The sequence below is a fragment of the Triticum dicoccoides genome, chromosome 5A (genome assembly GCF_002162155.2).
Source record: "Triticum dicoccoides isolate Atlit2015 ecotype Zavitan chromosome 5A, WEW_v2.0, whole genome shotgun sequence".
Taxonomy (NCBI): Eukaryota; Viridiplantae; Streptophyta; class Magnoliopsida; order Poales; family Poaceae; genus Triticum; species Triticum dicoccoides.
This window is the reverse complement of record NC_041388.1, coordinates 533015752-533033855: the sequence shown is the minus strand read 5'-3', so window position 1 is coordinate 533033855 and position 18104 is coordinate 533015752.

The following is an 18104-nucleotide window of genomic DNA, read 5'->3' as shown; positions in this document are numbered from 1 at the left end:
GCGGTCTGACCGATAAAAGATCTTCGTAGAATATGTAGGAGCCAATATGAACATCCAGGTTCCGCTATTGGTTATTGACCGGAGACGTGTCTCGGTCATGTCTACATTGTTCTCGAACCCGTAGGGTCCGCACGCTTAAGGTTACGATGACAGTTACATTATGAGTTTATGCATTTTGATGTACCGAAGTTTGTTCGGAGTCCCGGATGTGATCACGGACATGAAGAGGAGTCTCGAAATGGTCGAGACATAAAGATTGATATATTGGAAGCCTATATTTGGATATCGAAAGTGTTCCGGGTGAAATCGGGATTTTACCGGAGTACCGGGAGGTTACCGGAACCCCCCGGGAGGTATATGGGCCTTAGTGGGCCTTAGTGGAAGAAGAGTAGAGGCGGCCAGGGCTGGGCCGCGCGCCCCTCCACTCCTAGTCCGAATAGGACAAGGAGAGAGGGGGCCGGCGCCCCCCTCCTTCTCTCTCTCTCTTTTCCCACCTCACGAATCCTATTCCAACTAGGAAAAGGGGGGAGTCCTACTCCCGAAGGGAGTAGGACTCCTCCTGGCGCGCCCTATGATGGCCGGCCGGCCTCCCCCTATTGAACCTTTATATACGGAGGCAGGGGCACCCCATAGAGACACAAGTTGATCCACGTGATCATATTCTTAGCCGTGTGCGATGCCCCCTTCCACCATAGTCCTCGATGATATTGTAGCGGTGCTTAGGCGAAGCCCTGCGACGGTAGTACATCAAGATCGTCACCACGCCGTCGTGCTGATGGAACTTTTCCCCGACACTTTGCTGGATCGGAGTCCGAGGATCGTCATCGAGCTGAACGTGTGCTAGAACTCGGAGGTGCCGTAGTTTCGGTGCTTGATCGGTCGGGCCGTGGAGACGTACGACTACATCAACCAAACGCTTCCGTTGTCGATCTACAAGGGTACGTAGATCATACTCTCCCCTCTCGTTCCTATGCATCACCATGATCTTGCGTGTGCGTAGGAAAATTTTGAAATTACTACGTTCCCCAATAGTGGTATCAGAGCCTAGGTTTTATATGTTGATGTTATATGCATGAGTAGAACACAAGTGAGTTGTGGGCGATATAAGTCATACTTCTTACCAGCATGTCATACTTTGGTTCGGCGGTATTGTTGGATGAAGCGGCCCGGACCGACATTACGCGTACGCTTACGCGAGACCGGTTCTCCCAACGTGCTTTGCACATAGGTGGCTTGCGGGTGACAGTTTCTCCAACTTTAGTTGAACCGAGTGTGGCTACGCCCGGTCCTTGTGAAGGTTAAAATAGCACCAACTTGACAAACTATCATTGTGGTTTTGATACGTAGGTAAGATTGGTTCTTGCTTAAGCCCGTAGCAGCCACGTAAAACTTGCAACAACAAAGTAGAGGACGTCTAACTTGTTTTTGCAGGGCATGTTGTGATGTGATATGGTCAAGACATGATGCTAAATTTTATTGTATGAGATGATCATGTTTTGTAACCGAGTTATCGGCAACTGGCAGGAGCCATATGGTTGTCGCTTTATTGTATGCAATGCAATCGCCCTATAATGCTTTACTTTATCACTAAGCGGTAGCGATAGTCGTAGAAGCATAAGATTTGCGAGACGACAATGATGCTACGATGGAGATCAAGGTGTCGCGCCGGTGACGATGGTGATCACGATGGTGCTTCGAGGATGGAGATCACAAGCACAAGATGATGATGGCCATATCATATCACTTATATTGATTGCATGTGATGTTTATCTTTTATGCATCTTATCTTGCTTTGATTGACGGTAGCATTATAAGATGATCTCTCACTAAATTTCAAGATAAAAGTGTTCTCCCTGAGTATGCACCGTTGCCAAAGTTCGTCGTGCCCAGACACCACGTGATGATCGGGTGTGATAAGCTCTACGTCCATCTACAACGGGTGCAAGCCAGTTTTGCACACGCAGAATACTCAGGTTAAACTTGACGAGCCTAGCATATGCAGATATGGCCTCGGAACACTGAGATCGAAAGATCGAGCGTGAATCATATAGAAGATATGATCAACATAGTGATGTTCACCATTGAAACTACTCCATCTCATGTGATGATCGGACATGGTTTAGTTGATTTGGATCACGTGATCACTTAGAAGATTAGAGGGATGTCTTTCTAAGTGGGAGTTCTTAAGTAATATGATTAATTGAACTTTAAGTTTATCATGAACTTAGTCCTAGTAGTATTTTGCAAATTATGTTGTAGATCAATAGCTCGCGTTGTTGCATTCATGTGTTTATTTTGATATGTTCCTAGAGAAAATTGTGTTGAAAAATGTTAGTAGCAATGATGCGGATTGGATCCGTGATCTGAGGTTTATCCTCATTGCTGCACAGAAGAATTATGTCCTTGATGCACCGCTAGGTGACAGACCTATTGTAGGAGCAGATGCAGACGTTATGAACGTTTGGCTAGCTCAATATGATGACTACTTGATAGTTTAGTGCACCATGCTTAATGGCTTAGAATCGGGACTTCAAAGACGTTTTGAATGTCATGGAACATATGAGATGTTCCAGGAGTTGAAGTTAATATTTCAAGCAAAAACCCGAGTTGAGATATATGAAGTTTCCAACAAGTTCTATAGCTGAAAGATGGAAGAGAATCGCTCAACTAGTGAGCATGTGCTCAGATTGTCTTGGTACTACAATTGCTTGAATCAAGTGGGAGTTAATCTTCCAGATAAGATAGTGATTGACCGAATTCTCTAGTCACCATCACCAAGTTAGTAGAACTTCATGTTGAACTATGATATGCAAGGGATAACGGAAACGATTCCCAAGCTCTTCGTAATGCGGAAATTGACGAAGGTAGAAATCGAGAAAAACATCAAGTGTTGATGGTAGACAAGACCACTAGTTTCAAGAAAAGGGCAGAGGGAAGAAGGGGAACTTCAAGAAGAATAGCAAGCAAGTTGATGCTCAAGTGAAGAAGCCCAAGTCTGGTCCTAAGCCTGAGACTAAGTGTTTCTACTGCAAAGGGACTGGTCACTGGAAGCGGAACTACCCCAAGTTATTGGCGGATAAGAAGGATGGCAAAGTGAACATAAGTATATTTGATATACATGTTATTGATGTGTACTTTACTAGTGTTTATAGCAACCCCTCGGTATTTGATACTAGTTCAGTTGCTAAGATTAGTAACTCGAAACGGGAGTTGCAGAATAAACAGAGACTAGTTAAGGGTGAAGTGACGATGTGTGTTGGAAGTGGTTCCAAGATTGATATGATCATCATCGCACACTCCCTATACTTTCGGGATTAGTGTTGAACCTGAATAAGTGTTATTTGGTGTTTGCGTTAAGCATGAATATGACTTGATCATGTTTATTGTAATACGGTTATTCATTTAAGTAAGAGAATAAATTGTTGTTCTGTTTACATGAATAAAACCTTATATGGTTACACACCCAATGAAAATAGTTCGTTGGATCTCAATCATAGTGATACACATAATCATAATATTGAAACCAAAAGATGCAAAGTTAATAATGATAGTGCAACTTATTTGTGGCATTGTCGTTTAGGTCATATTGGTGTAAAGCGCATGAAGAAACTCCATCTGATGGGCTTTTGGAATCACTTGATTATGAATCAGTTGATGCTTGCGAACCATGCCTCATGGGCAAGATGACTAAGACTCTGTTCTTCGGAACAATGGAGCGAGCAACAGATTTGTTGGAAATCATATATACTGATGTATGTGGTCCGATGAATATTGAGGCTCGCGACAGGTATCATTATTTTCTGATCTTCACAGATGATTTGAGCAGATATGAGTATATTTACTTAATGAAGCATAAGTCTGAAACATTTGAAAAGTTCAAAGAATTTCAGAGTGAAGTGAAAAATCATCGTAACAAGAAAATAAAGTTTCTACGATCTGATCGTAGAGAAGAGCATTTGAGTTACGAGTTTGGCCTTCAGTTAAAAACAATGTGAAATAGTTTCACTACTCACGCCACCTGGAACACCACAATGTAATGGTGTGTCCGAACGTCATAACCGTACTTTATTAGATATGGTGCGATCTATGATGTCTCTTACCGATCTACCACTATCATTTTGGGGTTATGCATTAGAGACAACTGCATTCACGTTAAATAGGGCACCATCTAAATCCGTTGAAACGACACCGTATGAGCTATGGTTTGGCAAGAAACCTAAGCTGTCGTTTCTTAAAGTTTGGGACTGCGATGCTTATGTGAAAAAAGTTTCAACATGATAAGCTTGAACCCAAATCGGAGAAGTAAATCTTCATAGGTTACCCAAAAGAAAATGTTGGGTACACCTTCTATCACAGATCCGAAGGCAAGTTATTCATTGCTGAGAATGGATCCTTTCTAGAGAAGGAGTTTCTCTCGAAAGAAGTGAGTGGGAGGAAAGTAGAAAACTTGATAAGGTAATTGTACCTTCTCCCTTATTGGAAAATAGTTCATCACAGAAATCTGGTCTTGTGACTACTACACCAATTAGTGAGGAAGCTAATGATGATGATCATGTAACTTCAGATCAGGTTACTACCGAATCTCGTAGGTAAACCAGAGTGAGATCCGCACCAGAGTGGTACGGTAATCCTATTCTGGAAGTCATGTTACTAGACCATGACGAACTTGCGAACTATGAGGAAGCGATGATGAGCCCAGATTCCGCAAAATGGCTTGAGACCATGAAATCTGAGATGAGATCCATGTATGAGAACAAAGTATGGACTTTGATTGACTTGCCCAATGATCAGCGAGCCATTGAGATTAAATGGATCTTCAAGAGGAAGACGGACGCTGATAGTAGTGTTACTATCTACAAAGCTAGAATTGTCGCAAAAAGGTTTTCGACAAGTTCAAGGTGTTGACTATGATGAGAGTTTCTCACTCGTATCTATGCTTAAGTCTGTCCGAATCATGTTAGCAATTGCCACATTTTATGAAATCCAGCAAATAGATGTCAAAAACAGCATTCCTGAATGGATTTCTCGAAGAAGAGTTGTATATGATGCAGCCAGAAGGTTTTGTCGATCCAAAAGGAGCTAACAAAGTGTGCAAGATCCAGCGATCCATTTATGGACTGGTGCAAGCCTCTCGGAGTTGGAATAAACGCTTTGATAGTATGATCAAAGCATATAGTTTTATACAGACTTGCGGTGAAGCCTGTATTTACAAGAAAGTGAGTGGGAGCACTACAGCATTTCTGATAAGTATATGTGAATGACATATTGTTGATCGGAAATAATGTAGAATTATTCTGCAAAGCATAAAGGAGTGTTTTTAAAGAAGTTTTTCAAAGAAAGACCTTGGTGAAGCTGCTTACATATTAAGCATCAAAATCTATAGAGATAGATCAAGACGCTTGATAAGTTTTTTCAATGAGTACATACCTTGACAATATTTTGAAGTAGTTCAAAAATGGAACAGTCAAAGAAAGAGTTCTTGGCTGTGTTACAAGGTATGAAATTGAGTAAGACTCGAAGCCCGACCACGGCAGAAGATAGAAAGAGAATGAAAGTCATTCCCTATGCCTCAGCCATAGGTTCTATAAAGTATGCCATGATTTGTACAAGATCTATTGTATACCCTACACTGTGTTAAGCAAGGGAGTACAATAGTGATCTAAGAGTAGATCACTGGACATTGGTCAAAATTATCCTTAGTGGAATAAGGAAATATTTCTCGATTATGGAGGTGACAAAAGGTTCGTCGTAAAAAGTTACGTCGATGCAAGTTTTGACACAGATCTGGATGACTCTAAGTCTCGATCTAGATACATATTGAAAGTGGGAGCAATTAGCTAGAGTAGCTCCGTGCAGAGCATTGTAGACATAGAATTCGCAAAATACTTACGGATCTGTATGTGACAGACCCGTTGACTAAAATTATCTCACAAGCAAAACATGATCACACCTTAGTACTCTTTGGGTGTTAATCACATAAATGATGTGAACTAGATTATTGACTCCAGTAAACCCCTTGGGTATAGGTCACATGACGATGTGAACTATGGGTGTTAATCACATGGTGATGTGAACTCTTAGTGTTAAATCACATGGCGATGTGAACTAGATTATTGACTCTAGTGCAAGTGGGAGACTGAAGGAAATATGCCCTAGAGGCAATAATAAAGTTATTATTTATTTCCTTATATAATGATAAATGTTTATTATTCATGCTAGAATTGTATTAACCGGAAACATAATACATGTGTGAATACATAGACAAACAGAGTGTCACTAGTATGCCTCTACTTGACTAGCTCGTTAATCAAAGATGGTTATGTTTCCTAACCATGAACAAAGAGTTGTTATTTGATTAACGGGATCACATCATTAGGTGAATGATCTGATTGACATGACCCATTCCATTAGCTTAGCACCCGATCGTTTAGTATGTTGCTATTGCTTTCTTCATGACTTATACATGTTCCTATGACTATGAGATTATGCAACTCCTATTTGCTGGAGGAACACTTTGTGTGCTACCAAACATCACAACGTAAATGGGTGATTATAAAGGTGCTCTACAAGTGTCTCCAAAGGTACATGTTGGGTTGGCGTATTTCGAGATTAGGATTTGTCACTCCGATTTTCGGAGAGGTATCTCTGGGCCCTCTCAGTAATGCACATCACATAAGCCTTGCAAGCATTGCAACTAATGAGTTAGTTGTGAGATGATGTATTACGGAACGAGTAAATAGACTTGCCGGTAACGAGATTGAACTAGGTATTGAGATACCGACGATCGAATCTCGGGCAAGTAACATACCGATGACAAAGGGAACAACGTATGTTGTTATGCGGTCTGACCGATAAAAGATCTTCGTGGAATATGTAGGAGCCAATATGAACATCCATGTTCCGCTATTGGTTATTGACCGGAGACGTGTCTCGGTCATGTCTACATTGTTCTCGAACCCGTAGGGTCCGCACGCTTAAGGTTACGATGACAGTTATATTATGAGTTTATGCATTTTGATGTACCGAAGTTTGTTCGGAGTCCCAGATGTGATCACGGACATGACGAGGAGTCTCGAAATGGTCGAGACATAAAGGTTGATATATTGGAAGCCTATATTTGGATATCGGAAGTGTTCCGGGTGAAATCGGGATTTTACCGGAGTACCGGGAAGTTACCGGAACCCCCCGGGAGGTATATGGGCCTTAGTGGGCCTTAGTGGAAGAAGAGTAGAGGCGGCCAGGGCTGGGCCGCGCGCCCCTCCACCCCTAGTCCGAATAGGACAAGGAGAGAGGGGGCCGGCGCCCCCCTCCTTCTCTCTCTCTCTCTCTCTTTTCCCACCTCACGAATCCTATTCCAACTAGGAAAAGGGGGGAGTCCTACTCCCGGAGGGAGTAGGACTCCTCCTGGCGCGCCCTATGATGGACGGCCGGCCTCCCCCTCTTGAACCTTTATATACGGAGGTAGGGGCACCCCATAGAGACACAAGTTGATCCACGTGATCATATTCTTAGCCGTGTGCGGTGCCCCCTTCCACTATAGTCCTTGATGATATTGTAGCGGTGCTTAGGCGAAGCCCTGCGACGGTAGTACATCAAGATCGTCACCACACCGTCGTGCTGACGGAACTCTTCCCCGACACTTTGCTGGATCGGAGTCCGGGGATCGTCATCGAGCTGAACGTGTGCTAGACTCGGAGGTGCCGTAGTTTCGGTGCTTGATCGGTCGGGCCGTGGAGACGTACGACTACATCAACCAAACGCTTCCGTTGTCGATCTACAAGGGTACGTAGATCATACTCTCCCCTCACGTCGCTATGCATCACCATGATCTTGCGTGTGCGTAGGAAAATTTTGAAATTACTACGTTCCCCAACACCCCGCACCGCTATCAAGTCACAAGCACTGGCCGACTTCCTCGTCGACTAGGCCGAGACCCAGTACCTACCTCCAGCGCCTGATTCCACCCATTGGCGGATGCATTTCGACGGCTCCAAGATGGGCACTGACTTGGGAGCCGGCGTCATTCTCACCTCTCCCAAAGGCAATAAGCTCAAATACGCGCTGCAAATCCACTTTGCCGCCTCCAACAACGTCACCGAGTACGAGGCGCTCATTCACGGGCTTCGGCTTGCCAAAGAACTTGGCATCCGCCGGATCTTGTGTTATGGCGACTCGGACTTAGTGATCCAGCAATCATCTGGCGACTGGGACGCGAAAGATGCAAACATGGCGAGTTACCGTTTCCTTGTGCAGCAACTTAGCGGGTATTTCAAAGGGTGCGAGTTTCTCCATGTGCCAAGAAACGACAACGACTAAGCATATGCCTTGGCACGAATCGGCTCCACCCGCCAAGCAATACCATCTGGCGTCGCCCTTCAATGCCTCCTCAAGCCGTCTGTCAAGCCTTCACTAGAATCAGACTCCATTTTTGTGCCGGCTCCTCCCAAAGATGTCGGATCCGACTCCGGAGCTCCGGCAGTCGATACGGGGATTTTGGCGGATGACTCCAAAGCCGCCACAGTCAAACCCGGCCTGGGGACTACGGTGGCGGACTCGAAGACTCCAGAACTCGGCCCAAGGACCGCGCCAGTCAGCCTGGGGGCTTCATTAACCCAGCAAGCGGTTGTTGGCTCCAACCCGCCGCCTCCCAGCCCAACCGCCCTCGTCCAAGTCGCAGTTCTGGCAGTCGAAGAAATAGCAGCACCCTCATGGGCCCAGCCCATCCTCAAATTCCTGGTGAACAAAGAGCTGCCGACTGATGAGACCTCAGCTTGGCAAATACAACGCCGGGCGGCAGCCTACACCATAGTCAACAGAGAGCTGGTCAGGCGCAGCGTCACTGGTGTCTACCAGCGCTGCGTAGAGCCAGAGCAAGGCCAAGCGATTCTCAAAGACATCCATCAAGGCGAGTGCGGCCACCATGCGGCTTCAAGAGCACTCGTCGCCAAAGCCTTTCGACACGGTTTCTTCTGGCCAACTGCCTTGGAAGAGGCCATGGAGTTGGTCCAAAAATGCAAAGGGTGCCAGAAGTTCAGCTCCAAGCCACACCAGTCAGCTTCTGCACTCAAGACCATCCCCATTTCCTGGCCTTTCGCAGTTTGGGGTCTAGACATGGTGGCACCATTCAAGACAGCACAAGGTGGCTTAACTCACTTACTTGTCGCAGTGGACAAGTTCACCAAGTGGATAGAAGCGAAGCCAATCAAGAAGCTAAACGGTCCAACTGCCGTGACTTTCATCGCTGATATCACAATTCGGTACGGCATACCACACAGCATCATCACCGACAACGACACAAATTTCGCCAAAGGCGCCTTGGCCCGTTTTTGCGCAACACAGGGCATCCGACTGGACCTAGCGTCCGTCGCCCATCCACAGTCAAACGACCAGGTGGAGCAAGCAAACGGCCTCATCCTGTCCGGCGTCAAGCCCCGGCTGATTGATCATCTGGAGCGCTCGGCTGGCTGCTGGCTCGATGAGCTACCAGCCATCCTCTGGAGTCTGCGCACGACTCCAAACAAGTCAACCGGCTTCACGCCTTTCTTCCTCGTCTATGGTGCCGAAGCCGTTATCCCAACGGACATAGAGTTCGATTCCCCACGAGTCACCATGTACACAGAGGAGGAAGCAGAAGAAGCACGACAAGACGGCGTCGATCTGCTGGAAGAGGGCCGGCTGTTGACACTCAGCCGGTCCAGCATCTACCAGTAGAGCATGTGCCGATACCATAATAGGAAGGTCAGGCCAAGATCTTTCCAAGAAGGCGACCTTGTTCTCCGGCTGATCCAGCGAACGGCCGGCCAGCACAAGCTGTCGGCGCCTTGGGAAGGCCCTTTCATCATCAGCAAAGTACTGGGCAACGACTCCTACTACCTGATTGACGCTCAGAAGCCCCGAGCACGCAAGAGGGACGACTCCGGCAAGGAGACAAAGCGGCCATGGAATGCAAATCTCCTCCGAAGATTTTACAGTTGATGCAGTATGTACCACGCTACCTTTTGTATTAAAGTACCAAGACTTCGGGCCCCCCGAGACGAACTCGGGGACTGCCCTCTTTTGTCTGTATGATAAAAATTATGCCTACAAGTATGTTACTCTTTGTCATGCCGCTTGGCACCGGGCTCGACAAGTCGGCCCGGGGACTTGCCACCTTGCACTATGAAATGCTTCCTGCAGCCGGACAAGTAGTGTGTAACACCTAAACCGTCTTCTGTCAGAAGCCGCAGCTCGCAGAGCGACAGTACGGTGGGCAGAGGCAAGGTAGAATGGGTGTTCGCATGAAAAATGGTTAAGGACTCAAAGCATAAAGCGTAGCTCAAGACAGCTTCCAGCCTCTCTCGCAAACCGACTCTCGAAAAGTCGGATTACCGTCTTCTATTCAACTTGCTCAAAAAACTCTTAAAACGGCTAAGTACTTGCCTTCCCAAAGTAGCCAAGCATTTGATCTAGCGGCAGTCCGCAGAGCGGCTGTCCAATTGGCAAGGCACGCAACTAAGAGAAAGCAGCAAAGGAAAAAAGCCAAAAGAGCAACGAGCAAGAAAAGATAGAACTCGGATAAATATATTTACATAACATAGGCCCTTGGCCGAATCTTCGAGCAGAAGTTCAAAATACACCCCGCGGGTGGAATTGTGTGAATTAACAAGTTCTTCAAAGACTACTGAAGCAGATAAAATAAAGGTAAAGCGGCAGCTTAGGAAGCAGCAGACGGATTCAGAGGATCGGAGGAGGCGGCAACGTCAGGCGTCGGGGCGGCCGGCTGGCTAGTCTCGGCTTGATCGCCTCCGGCAGCAGTCGGGTCGGTCGCACGCGGCTCATTGCTAGAGGCGCGGTCGAGCTGAGGCTGGCCGTCTGCTCCGTCTTCTGGTGCCTCCGTCTCGCCTCCGTCCTCCGCCTCGCCTTCCTCCTCGATGCTGGAGCCAATCACCTCCGCCGAGTCCTCGCCGTAGTCTGGGTTCATCCCAAACCACTCTGGCGGTACCTCCTCGCCGTCTTCAGTCCGCTCGGGGACGAAGATGCTGGTGTCGGTGTACTCGGCGATCGCCGCAGCATGCTTGACGAGGGCGTCTTCCACAGCTGCCAGCTCCGGCTGGGCCTCCGACCGAAGCGTGGCCAGCCGGTCTAGATCCAGCCCCGGATACCATGCCTTGATGAACTCCAAGGCCCGGCGCGCTCCAGCTCGGGCCGAAGAGCCCTTCCAGGCCTCAAGACGACCAGGCGCGACCTCTAGCCAGTCGGCCGTCAGGCTGGGGGTGCGCGGAGCCTGCATGTCCGGCCACAGGGCGGCAATCGCATAGGCACCAACACGCTGAAGCTGGTGCAGCATCCGATGAGCCTGCCGAAGGCGAGCCTCGATGCTCAGGATGTGCTCGTCAAGAGTTCGGGGGGCGTCGGCGGCAATCTCTGCGCCCTCCGCCCTCCGACCTTCTCCGTCAGCCTTGATGGCTTGGATGGCGGCCTGCGAGTGCCCAGGAAAGAAGTCTGCAAAGACAAGAAGAAACAAAGAAGCAAGTCAAAAACCGGGAGTCGGCATGACTTAAATCGGCAGCTCGAAGAAAGAAAGTAAAGAAACTCACCATCAACGATGTCTTTGATCTCATGGAAGCCGGAGGCCAGCAGCGCCTCCTTGTCAGACCAGGAGGAGCACTCGCTCGTGAACTCGGCCAGGAGGGCAGTCTCCGTCTCCTCCGCCTCCCTCTGCGTCTTCATAAGAAGCTCCTTCTGCTCTGCCAATTGAGTGGCCAGCAGGTCGCGCTCCGTGGCGAACTTGCTGCACTCCTCCTCTTTGGCGCGCAAAGCAGAGTTGGCATCGCTCAGCTGCTGTTGAAGAGCAGCGTTGGCTCCTGAAAAGAAGGAAGAAAAAAGGTGTTAAGTCATCAGGTAAAGAAGGTCGCCGGGGAGATCCGGCCCGACTGCTTAGCAGGCGGCCCGAATCTCGGGGACTACAGCCCACGGGTGCGCCAGCGCGCCCCCGCAAAGAAGGAAAAAGACTTACTCCGGCTCTCCGACAAATCGGCGGTCCGGTTGCCCAGCTCTTCAACGTTACGGTTGAAGGCAGTAACACGGAGGTTGTGGTAGTCCTGCGACAAACGTTTCAGACAAAAAGTTAATACCTAGAGTTCATCAATTGGAGTTCCAGGCCGCCTGCTCAGCAGCCAGCCTGAAACTCGGGGACTACACCTAGTGGGTGCGCTGGCGCGCCCCCATAGAGAGGAACAAGAAAACAAAGACCAAAGGAAAAACATACCCGGCCGGCTGCCCGCGACGCCAGGTACGCCTTGGTGCAATTCTAGAGAGCGTCGCCCTCGACATGAAGCTTCGCCTGGACGTCCAAAAGTGCATGGTTCAACGGCCCTGTGCCGCCTCCTCGCACCCACCCAATGGGCGCGGCGCTCGTCGCTTCGGCGTCTGGGATCGCCGAGCTGGCGGTGCCGGCTTCCAGGGGGCGGGGTGCCGAAGTTGCCTTCTCCAGACGGCGACGCGTTGGCGAGCCGACTTGGAGGAGTAGCCTCGCCACGGCCTCGTCTTCGGTCGGCGGCACCGGAGGGTCCGCTGGCTGCTTCGCTTGCGCACCTTCAGACGGCGGCGGAGGCGGCGGCGGAACGCTCATGTCCGACGTAGAGGGGTCGCCGCCTTCCCTCTCCACGATGGGGTTCTCCCCGCCGGCTTCTCCAGTCTGCCCCGTGAACTCCGGAGGCGGCGGCGCAGAGTTCAACGGGGTGACGAACACCGCCGAGTGGCGGCGTGCGGCTTCCTCAGCCTGCCGCTTCGTCGCGGTGGCGGCTTCGGCCTCCGCCAGTTTTTTCTTGGCGGAGGCCTCCGCCCTGTCGGCCTCCGCCTTCTCCAGGCGAACGGCCTCTTCTTTGTTGCGCTTCTCCTGCGCATTCCGCTCTATCGCCTTCCGAAGGTCGGCAGCGGGGTCAATCCGCCGAGTGGTGGCGGACGTCGCCGCTGACCCCATGACGCAGGCGGCGGTGACCCTCTCAAGAGTGAGGGGAGCCGTGAAGCAAGGGAAGCAAGTAAAGACTCAGACAGAGTCACAAAGAAAGAATAAAGCATTGAGTCAGAATACTCACACGGAGACCAATGGCGGCTTCTTCACTTCCTTACGAAAGGAGATGGCCTTCGCGGCCGCCTCGTCCCGCCGGGTTGCCGCAGCCGAACCTTTGGGTTTCTTCGGCCGACTGCCGAATAAGGTCGGCACGGCCCTACGCTTCTTCCCACCGCCTGGAGCACCCGGCGCGGCAGAAGAGCCCGTGCCAGGCTGGCTGGATCCTTGCCAATGGCGGGGGGCGACTTCCCCCTCGGCGTCGTCGTCAGGCCAGTCGGTGAAAGTAGCCGAAGGCCTGAAGTCACCTGCTGTTCCTCCTCCTCCCTCGGAGTCGTCCTCCAGAGCCGCCGCCCCCAGATCGGGGTCGTCGACGTTGCTATCCGCCCGAGAGGCGAGGAACTCACGGGCCGGCCCCGAGGTGCCGGCTGGCGGGTGGAGGAGGGGATTCTGACCAAAGCTGACTGATCAAAACAAACTCGGCGAGAGAGAAGACAATCCAAAGAAAGAAGGGAAAGGCAACTCACCACGGGCGGGGGGTTGGCGCGGGAGTACGGCTCCTTGCCAAACCGCCAATCCTCCAGGAGCTTGCTGTCCGAGAGGTAGTTCACCATGAAGGCCACCTCTTCGTGAGGCATGTCCTTGGTGCACATCCGACTCGGGTCACGGTGCCCGCTCATCTGGCATATCATGTGGGGCGGCCTTGGAGTGGGAGAACTCGGTGCGCCACGAAGGCGGCCAGCAGGTCTGGACCAGTCAAACCCTTCGACTGCGTCAGCACTTGGAGTCGTGCGATGGCGCTGGCTCCTGCAGGCGTCAGCGACTTGGCCCGATATGACCAGTTGGGCAGTCGCCCAGCCGGCGGGCCGGCTTCGAAAGCCGGCAGGTTGACCCAGTCCCCCCTCGCGGAGACGTTCCTGACGTAAAAGTAGGATCTCTGCCACATCCTCACCGACTTTATCAGCAAGATGGAGGGGAAGGGATTGTCGGCCCCCGACCTTCGCACGGCGATGAAAGCGCCGCACTGAGCCGGCACGCCCGCGGCCTGGGTGCCGAGCTTGGAGAAGAAGAACTCCCCCCAGAGCTCGAGGGTGGGGAGGACTCCGAGGAAGCCTTCGCACAAGGCCACGAAGGCGGACAGTAGCACCATTGTGTTGGGGGTGAGGTGGTGCGGCTGGAGGCTGTAGAACTCCAGGAAGGATCGGAAGAAACTGCTCGCCGGCAGCCCCAACCCGCGCAGGCAGTGCGAGCGGAAGATGAACCGCTCGCCCTCCTGCGGCGCGGGGGAAATCTCCCCCTTCGGTGCAAGACGCACCTGCACGTGATCCTCGCAGGGGAGCCGACGAGTCCGCCGGAGGAACTCGCTGTGGTCATCATGAACTTCGGATCCGTCCCAGGTGCCGGAGCGCACCGAGGAAGGCGCGGCAGTGGAGGAAGAACTCATCGCGAGCTGATCGCCGCGGCGTTCGCCGGAGCTTGGGCGTGCGGCGGAGCAAAGAAGAAGGAAGAAAGCGAGGAGTGGTGGGAAGGAGGGGCGTGCGTGCCCCCCTCTTCCCCCTACTTATAGCCCCGTGGGCTGCGAAGCCGAGGGGGCGGACGTGGGGATTTACTGCGCCCACGGCCCCACGACCCGCACGCTCCACGATAAAGTTACTGCGCGCAGTAACTCCACGGGAATCCCAACCGTCCGCCGGGGCCGCAGCGGATCCGCTTGGGCGCCGAGGCGCGGTAGTGGTGGGCCCTGCCTATGGGCCTGTCCCGTCGCTCGCGTAGGCTGGCAGGACGGCCCGGCCACGTGTCGTCACATGACAGGCCTAGAACGGGCGGCGGCCTGGAGGCTTAGCCAGCACGCTACTTGGATCCCGCCACGATGTTCGAAATATTGTGCGAGTCAGAATTGATTGAGTCCGAATTGGGCGAGTCCGACTCCTTCTAGTCGGCCCGGCAGAAGTCAATCAAAGACCATGTGCTGAGCACCCGGAAAGAGAAACTGCTGAGGCTTCCCGGCCGATCGTCCGTGGCGCCTCACCAGCTTCGGGGACTACTGTCGGAGTAATGGGCCATGGGTAGGCCAACCCGAGCCCCAGAACCTTTCAAAACATCGGGGCAGGCTGCGCCCCTCAAGACCCCAGGACGAAGAGCCGCCTTCAAGAAGCCAACGGCAAGATGGCCAACTAACCACTCACGGCCGAGTCCCAGAGACGACTTCGGGGAAAGCCGACACCCGACTGGCGACTTCCAGAGAAGCCGGCTTTGGGGAGTCGGCCTGCGACTCCAACACCCCCCACGACCTCATCAAGTGGGACGGGGCAGGGGAGTGGCAACGATGAAGCCCGCCCCTACCCCTTACCAAGGGCAGGCGTGTCCACAACACGCCGTACCCCGGAAGATCTCCGTGCGGCGTGGCACTGTTGCCTTGCCGGCCCTAACATCAGCACCGCATGGCCGAATCCTGCACCCACGACGGCTTGTCTATACGGCCTAGAGGCAGCGGGCTCCACCAGTCGGTGAGACCCCAGGAGACGGCAAGAGGACCACCAGTCGAACCCATCGGGAGTCGGCCCCTGGGAGTCGGCCGAGCCCTCCCTCGGGGCCCACGCGCCAGTAATTAAGATGTGATGGGGAGTGGCAATAGTGATCACCCGCCAGGCGGCGGGGCTATTGCCACGACCTCATGATCAAGCTCGCGTGATCAGAAGCACGGCTACAGTAATCAGCAGCCGGCAAGACCCGCCCGCGGCGGACGCGGCCTGTCGGCTCCGTACCGGGCCAGTCAGCGGGGCCCGCCAGCCGGCGGGACCCAGCGGTCGGCCGAGAAGACGGAGGCCAGAGGCGCTGACGGCTGGGCCCGCGTCCAGCCGAATTACCCTTGTACCCCTAGGGGGTAGGCCTATATAAACCCCCCAGGGCACCCATGCAAAGGGTTGGAACCCATTAGCTCTAGAACAGATTATATAGAAGGGAGAGAGCTAGCCTTGCCCTCTCCTACCTCCTAGAAACAGCTCAATGAGCAACCGTGTAAACACTTTGCCATAGTGATCATGCGGAGACCCCGTAGAGAAGCAGTAGGGGTATTATCTCCTCGGAGAGCCCTGAAGCTGGGTAAGATTCGCCGGCGTGCATGTCTTCACCTCATCCCGTTTCCAGGCACCGGCGACGTTCTACTCACCCCCACCATGATAAGCCATCCTTTGGCATATGTCGCACCAAACCCCCGACATTGTGGGTCATCAAGACTAATTTCTGGCGCCGTTGCCGGGGAGCATAGCTCTATTCTTTGAGTCACCTGGGATTTATATCTGCTGGACACTATGAAGAACTTGAGAGCTCCAAAAACCAAGATCTATCCCTCAACTACGAGGGGAGGTAAGGAACTGCCATCTAGCTCCGCACTTGATTCACCTTCTGTTATGAGTAAATTTGCGACACCTACACCTGCTTCTGCTATTCGTTCTGATATGTCGCATGTTATTGATGATGCCACTTCTACTATGCATGACACTTATGATGAAACTACCTCTATGCCTGATACTACTATGCCACTTAGTGATTTTCTGGAAGAACAACTTGCTAGGGCTAGAGAAATTGAAAATATGGACTCTGATTATAATGATGAAAGTGATGATGAAGAATCACTTGTTATTCCTGAGGGTTATTTATTTGATCAAGAAGCTTCTTTTGCTATTTTAGCTTGCAAAGATAGACGTGAACTTAAAAGATTATTAGCTAAATGGAGTAAGCAATCTCTAAATGCTAGAATGAAACCTGACCCTGCTTTTGCTACTTCACCTATCTTTGTTACTGATAAGGATTTTGAATTCTCTGTTGATCCTGATATAATTACTTTAGTTGAATCTGATCCTTTCCATGGTTATGAATCTAAAACTGTTGTGGCACATCTTACTAAATTAAAAGATATAGCCACCTTGTTCAGTAATGATGAGAGATCTCGCTACTTTTATATCCTCAAAATATTTCCGTTCTCATTAAAGGGTGATGCTAAGATATGGTTTAATTCTCTTGATCCTGGTTGTGTGCGTAGCCCCCAGGATATGATTTATTACTACTCTGCTAAATATTTCCCTGCTCATAAGAAACAAGCTGCTTTAAAGGAAATATACAACTTTGTGCAAATCAAAGAAGAGAGTCTCACACAAGCTTGGGGGAGGCTTCTCAAGTTACTTAATGCTTTGCCTGATCATCCTCTTAAGAAAAATGAAATACTTGATATCTTTTATAATGGACTAACCGATGCCCCCAGAGATTACCTAGATAGTTGTGTTGGTTCTCTTTTCAGGGAAAGAACACCGGATGAAGCTGAAATCCTATTAAACAATATGTTGACAAATGAAAATAATTGGGCACCTCCTAAGCCAGCTCCTGTCCAATTAATGATCATATTCCTAAACCAACTCCGAAGAAGAGAGGTGTTCTATTTGTCAGTCATGAAGATATGCAAGAGGCAAAGAAATCTGTGAAAGAAAAAGGTATTAAAGCTGAAGATGTTAAGAATTTACCTCCTATTGAAGAAATACATGGTCTTAATTTACCGCCTGTTGAAGAAACATATGATCTTAATCCTTTATTTATTGAAGAACCTCCTGATCCCGATAACCTGACACAGGTAGTAAAGGTAAATTCTCTCTATAGATATGATAAAGCTGAAATCCCTCCTACTAAAATTGCTAGTCAGTGCTTGGATGAGTTTGATAGATTTATGTTTAAGCAATAAGACTTCAATGCTTATTTTGGTAGACAATTAAAACAAGATGCTGATATGATTAAATACTTGGGTGATTATATGGCTAATATTAGAGGTGAACTTAAACTTGTTAGCAAACATGCTTCTATGGTTACCACTCAAGTAGAACAAGTACTTAAAGCTCAAAAAGAATTGCTCGATGAAATGAATAGTAAGAAAAATGATTATGCTGTTAAAGTGGCTACTAGAACTGGTAGAATGACTCAGGAACCTTTGTATCCTGAAGGCCACCCTAGGAGAATTGAGCAAGATTCTCAGAGAAATAAAATTGATGCACCTAGTTCTTCTAAAAAG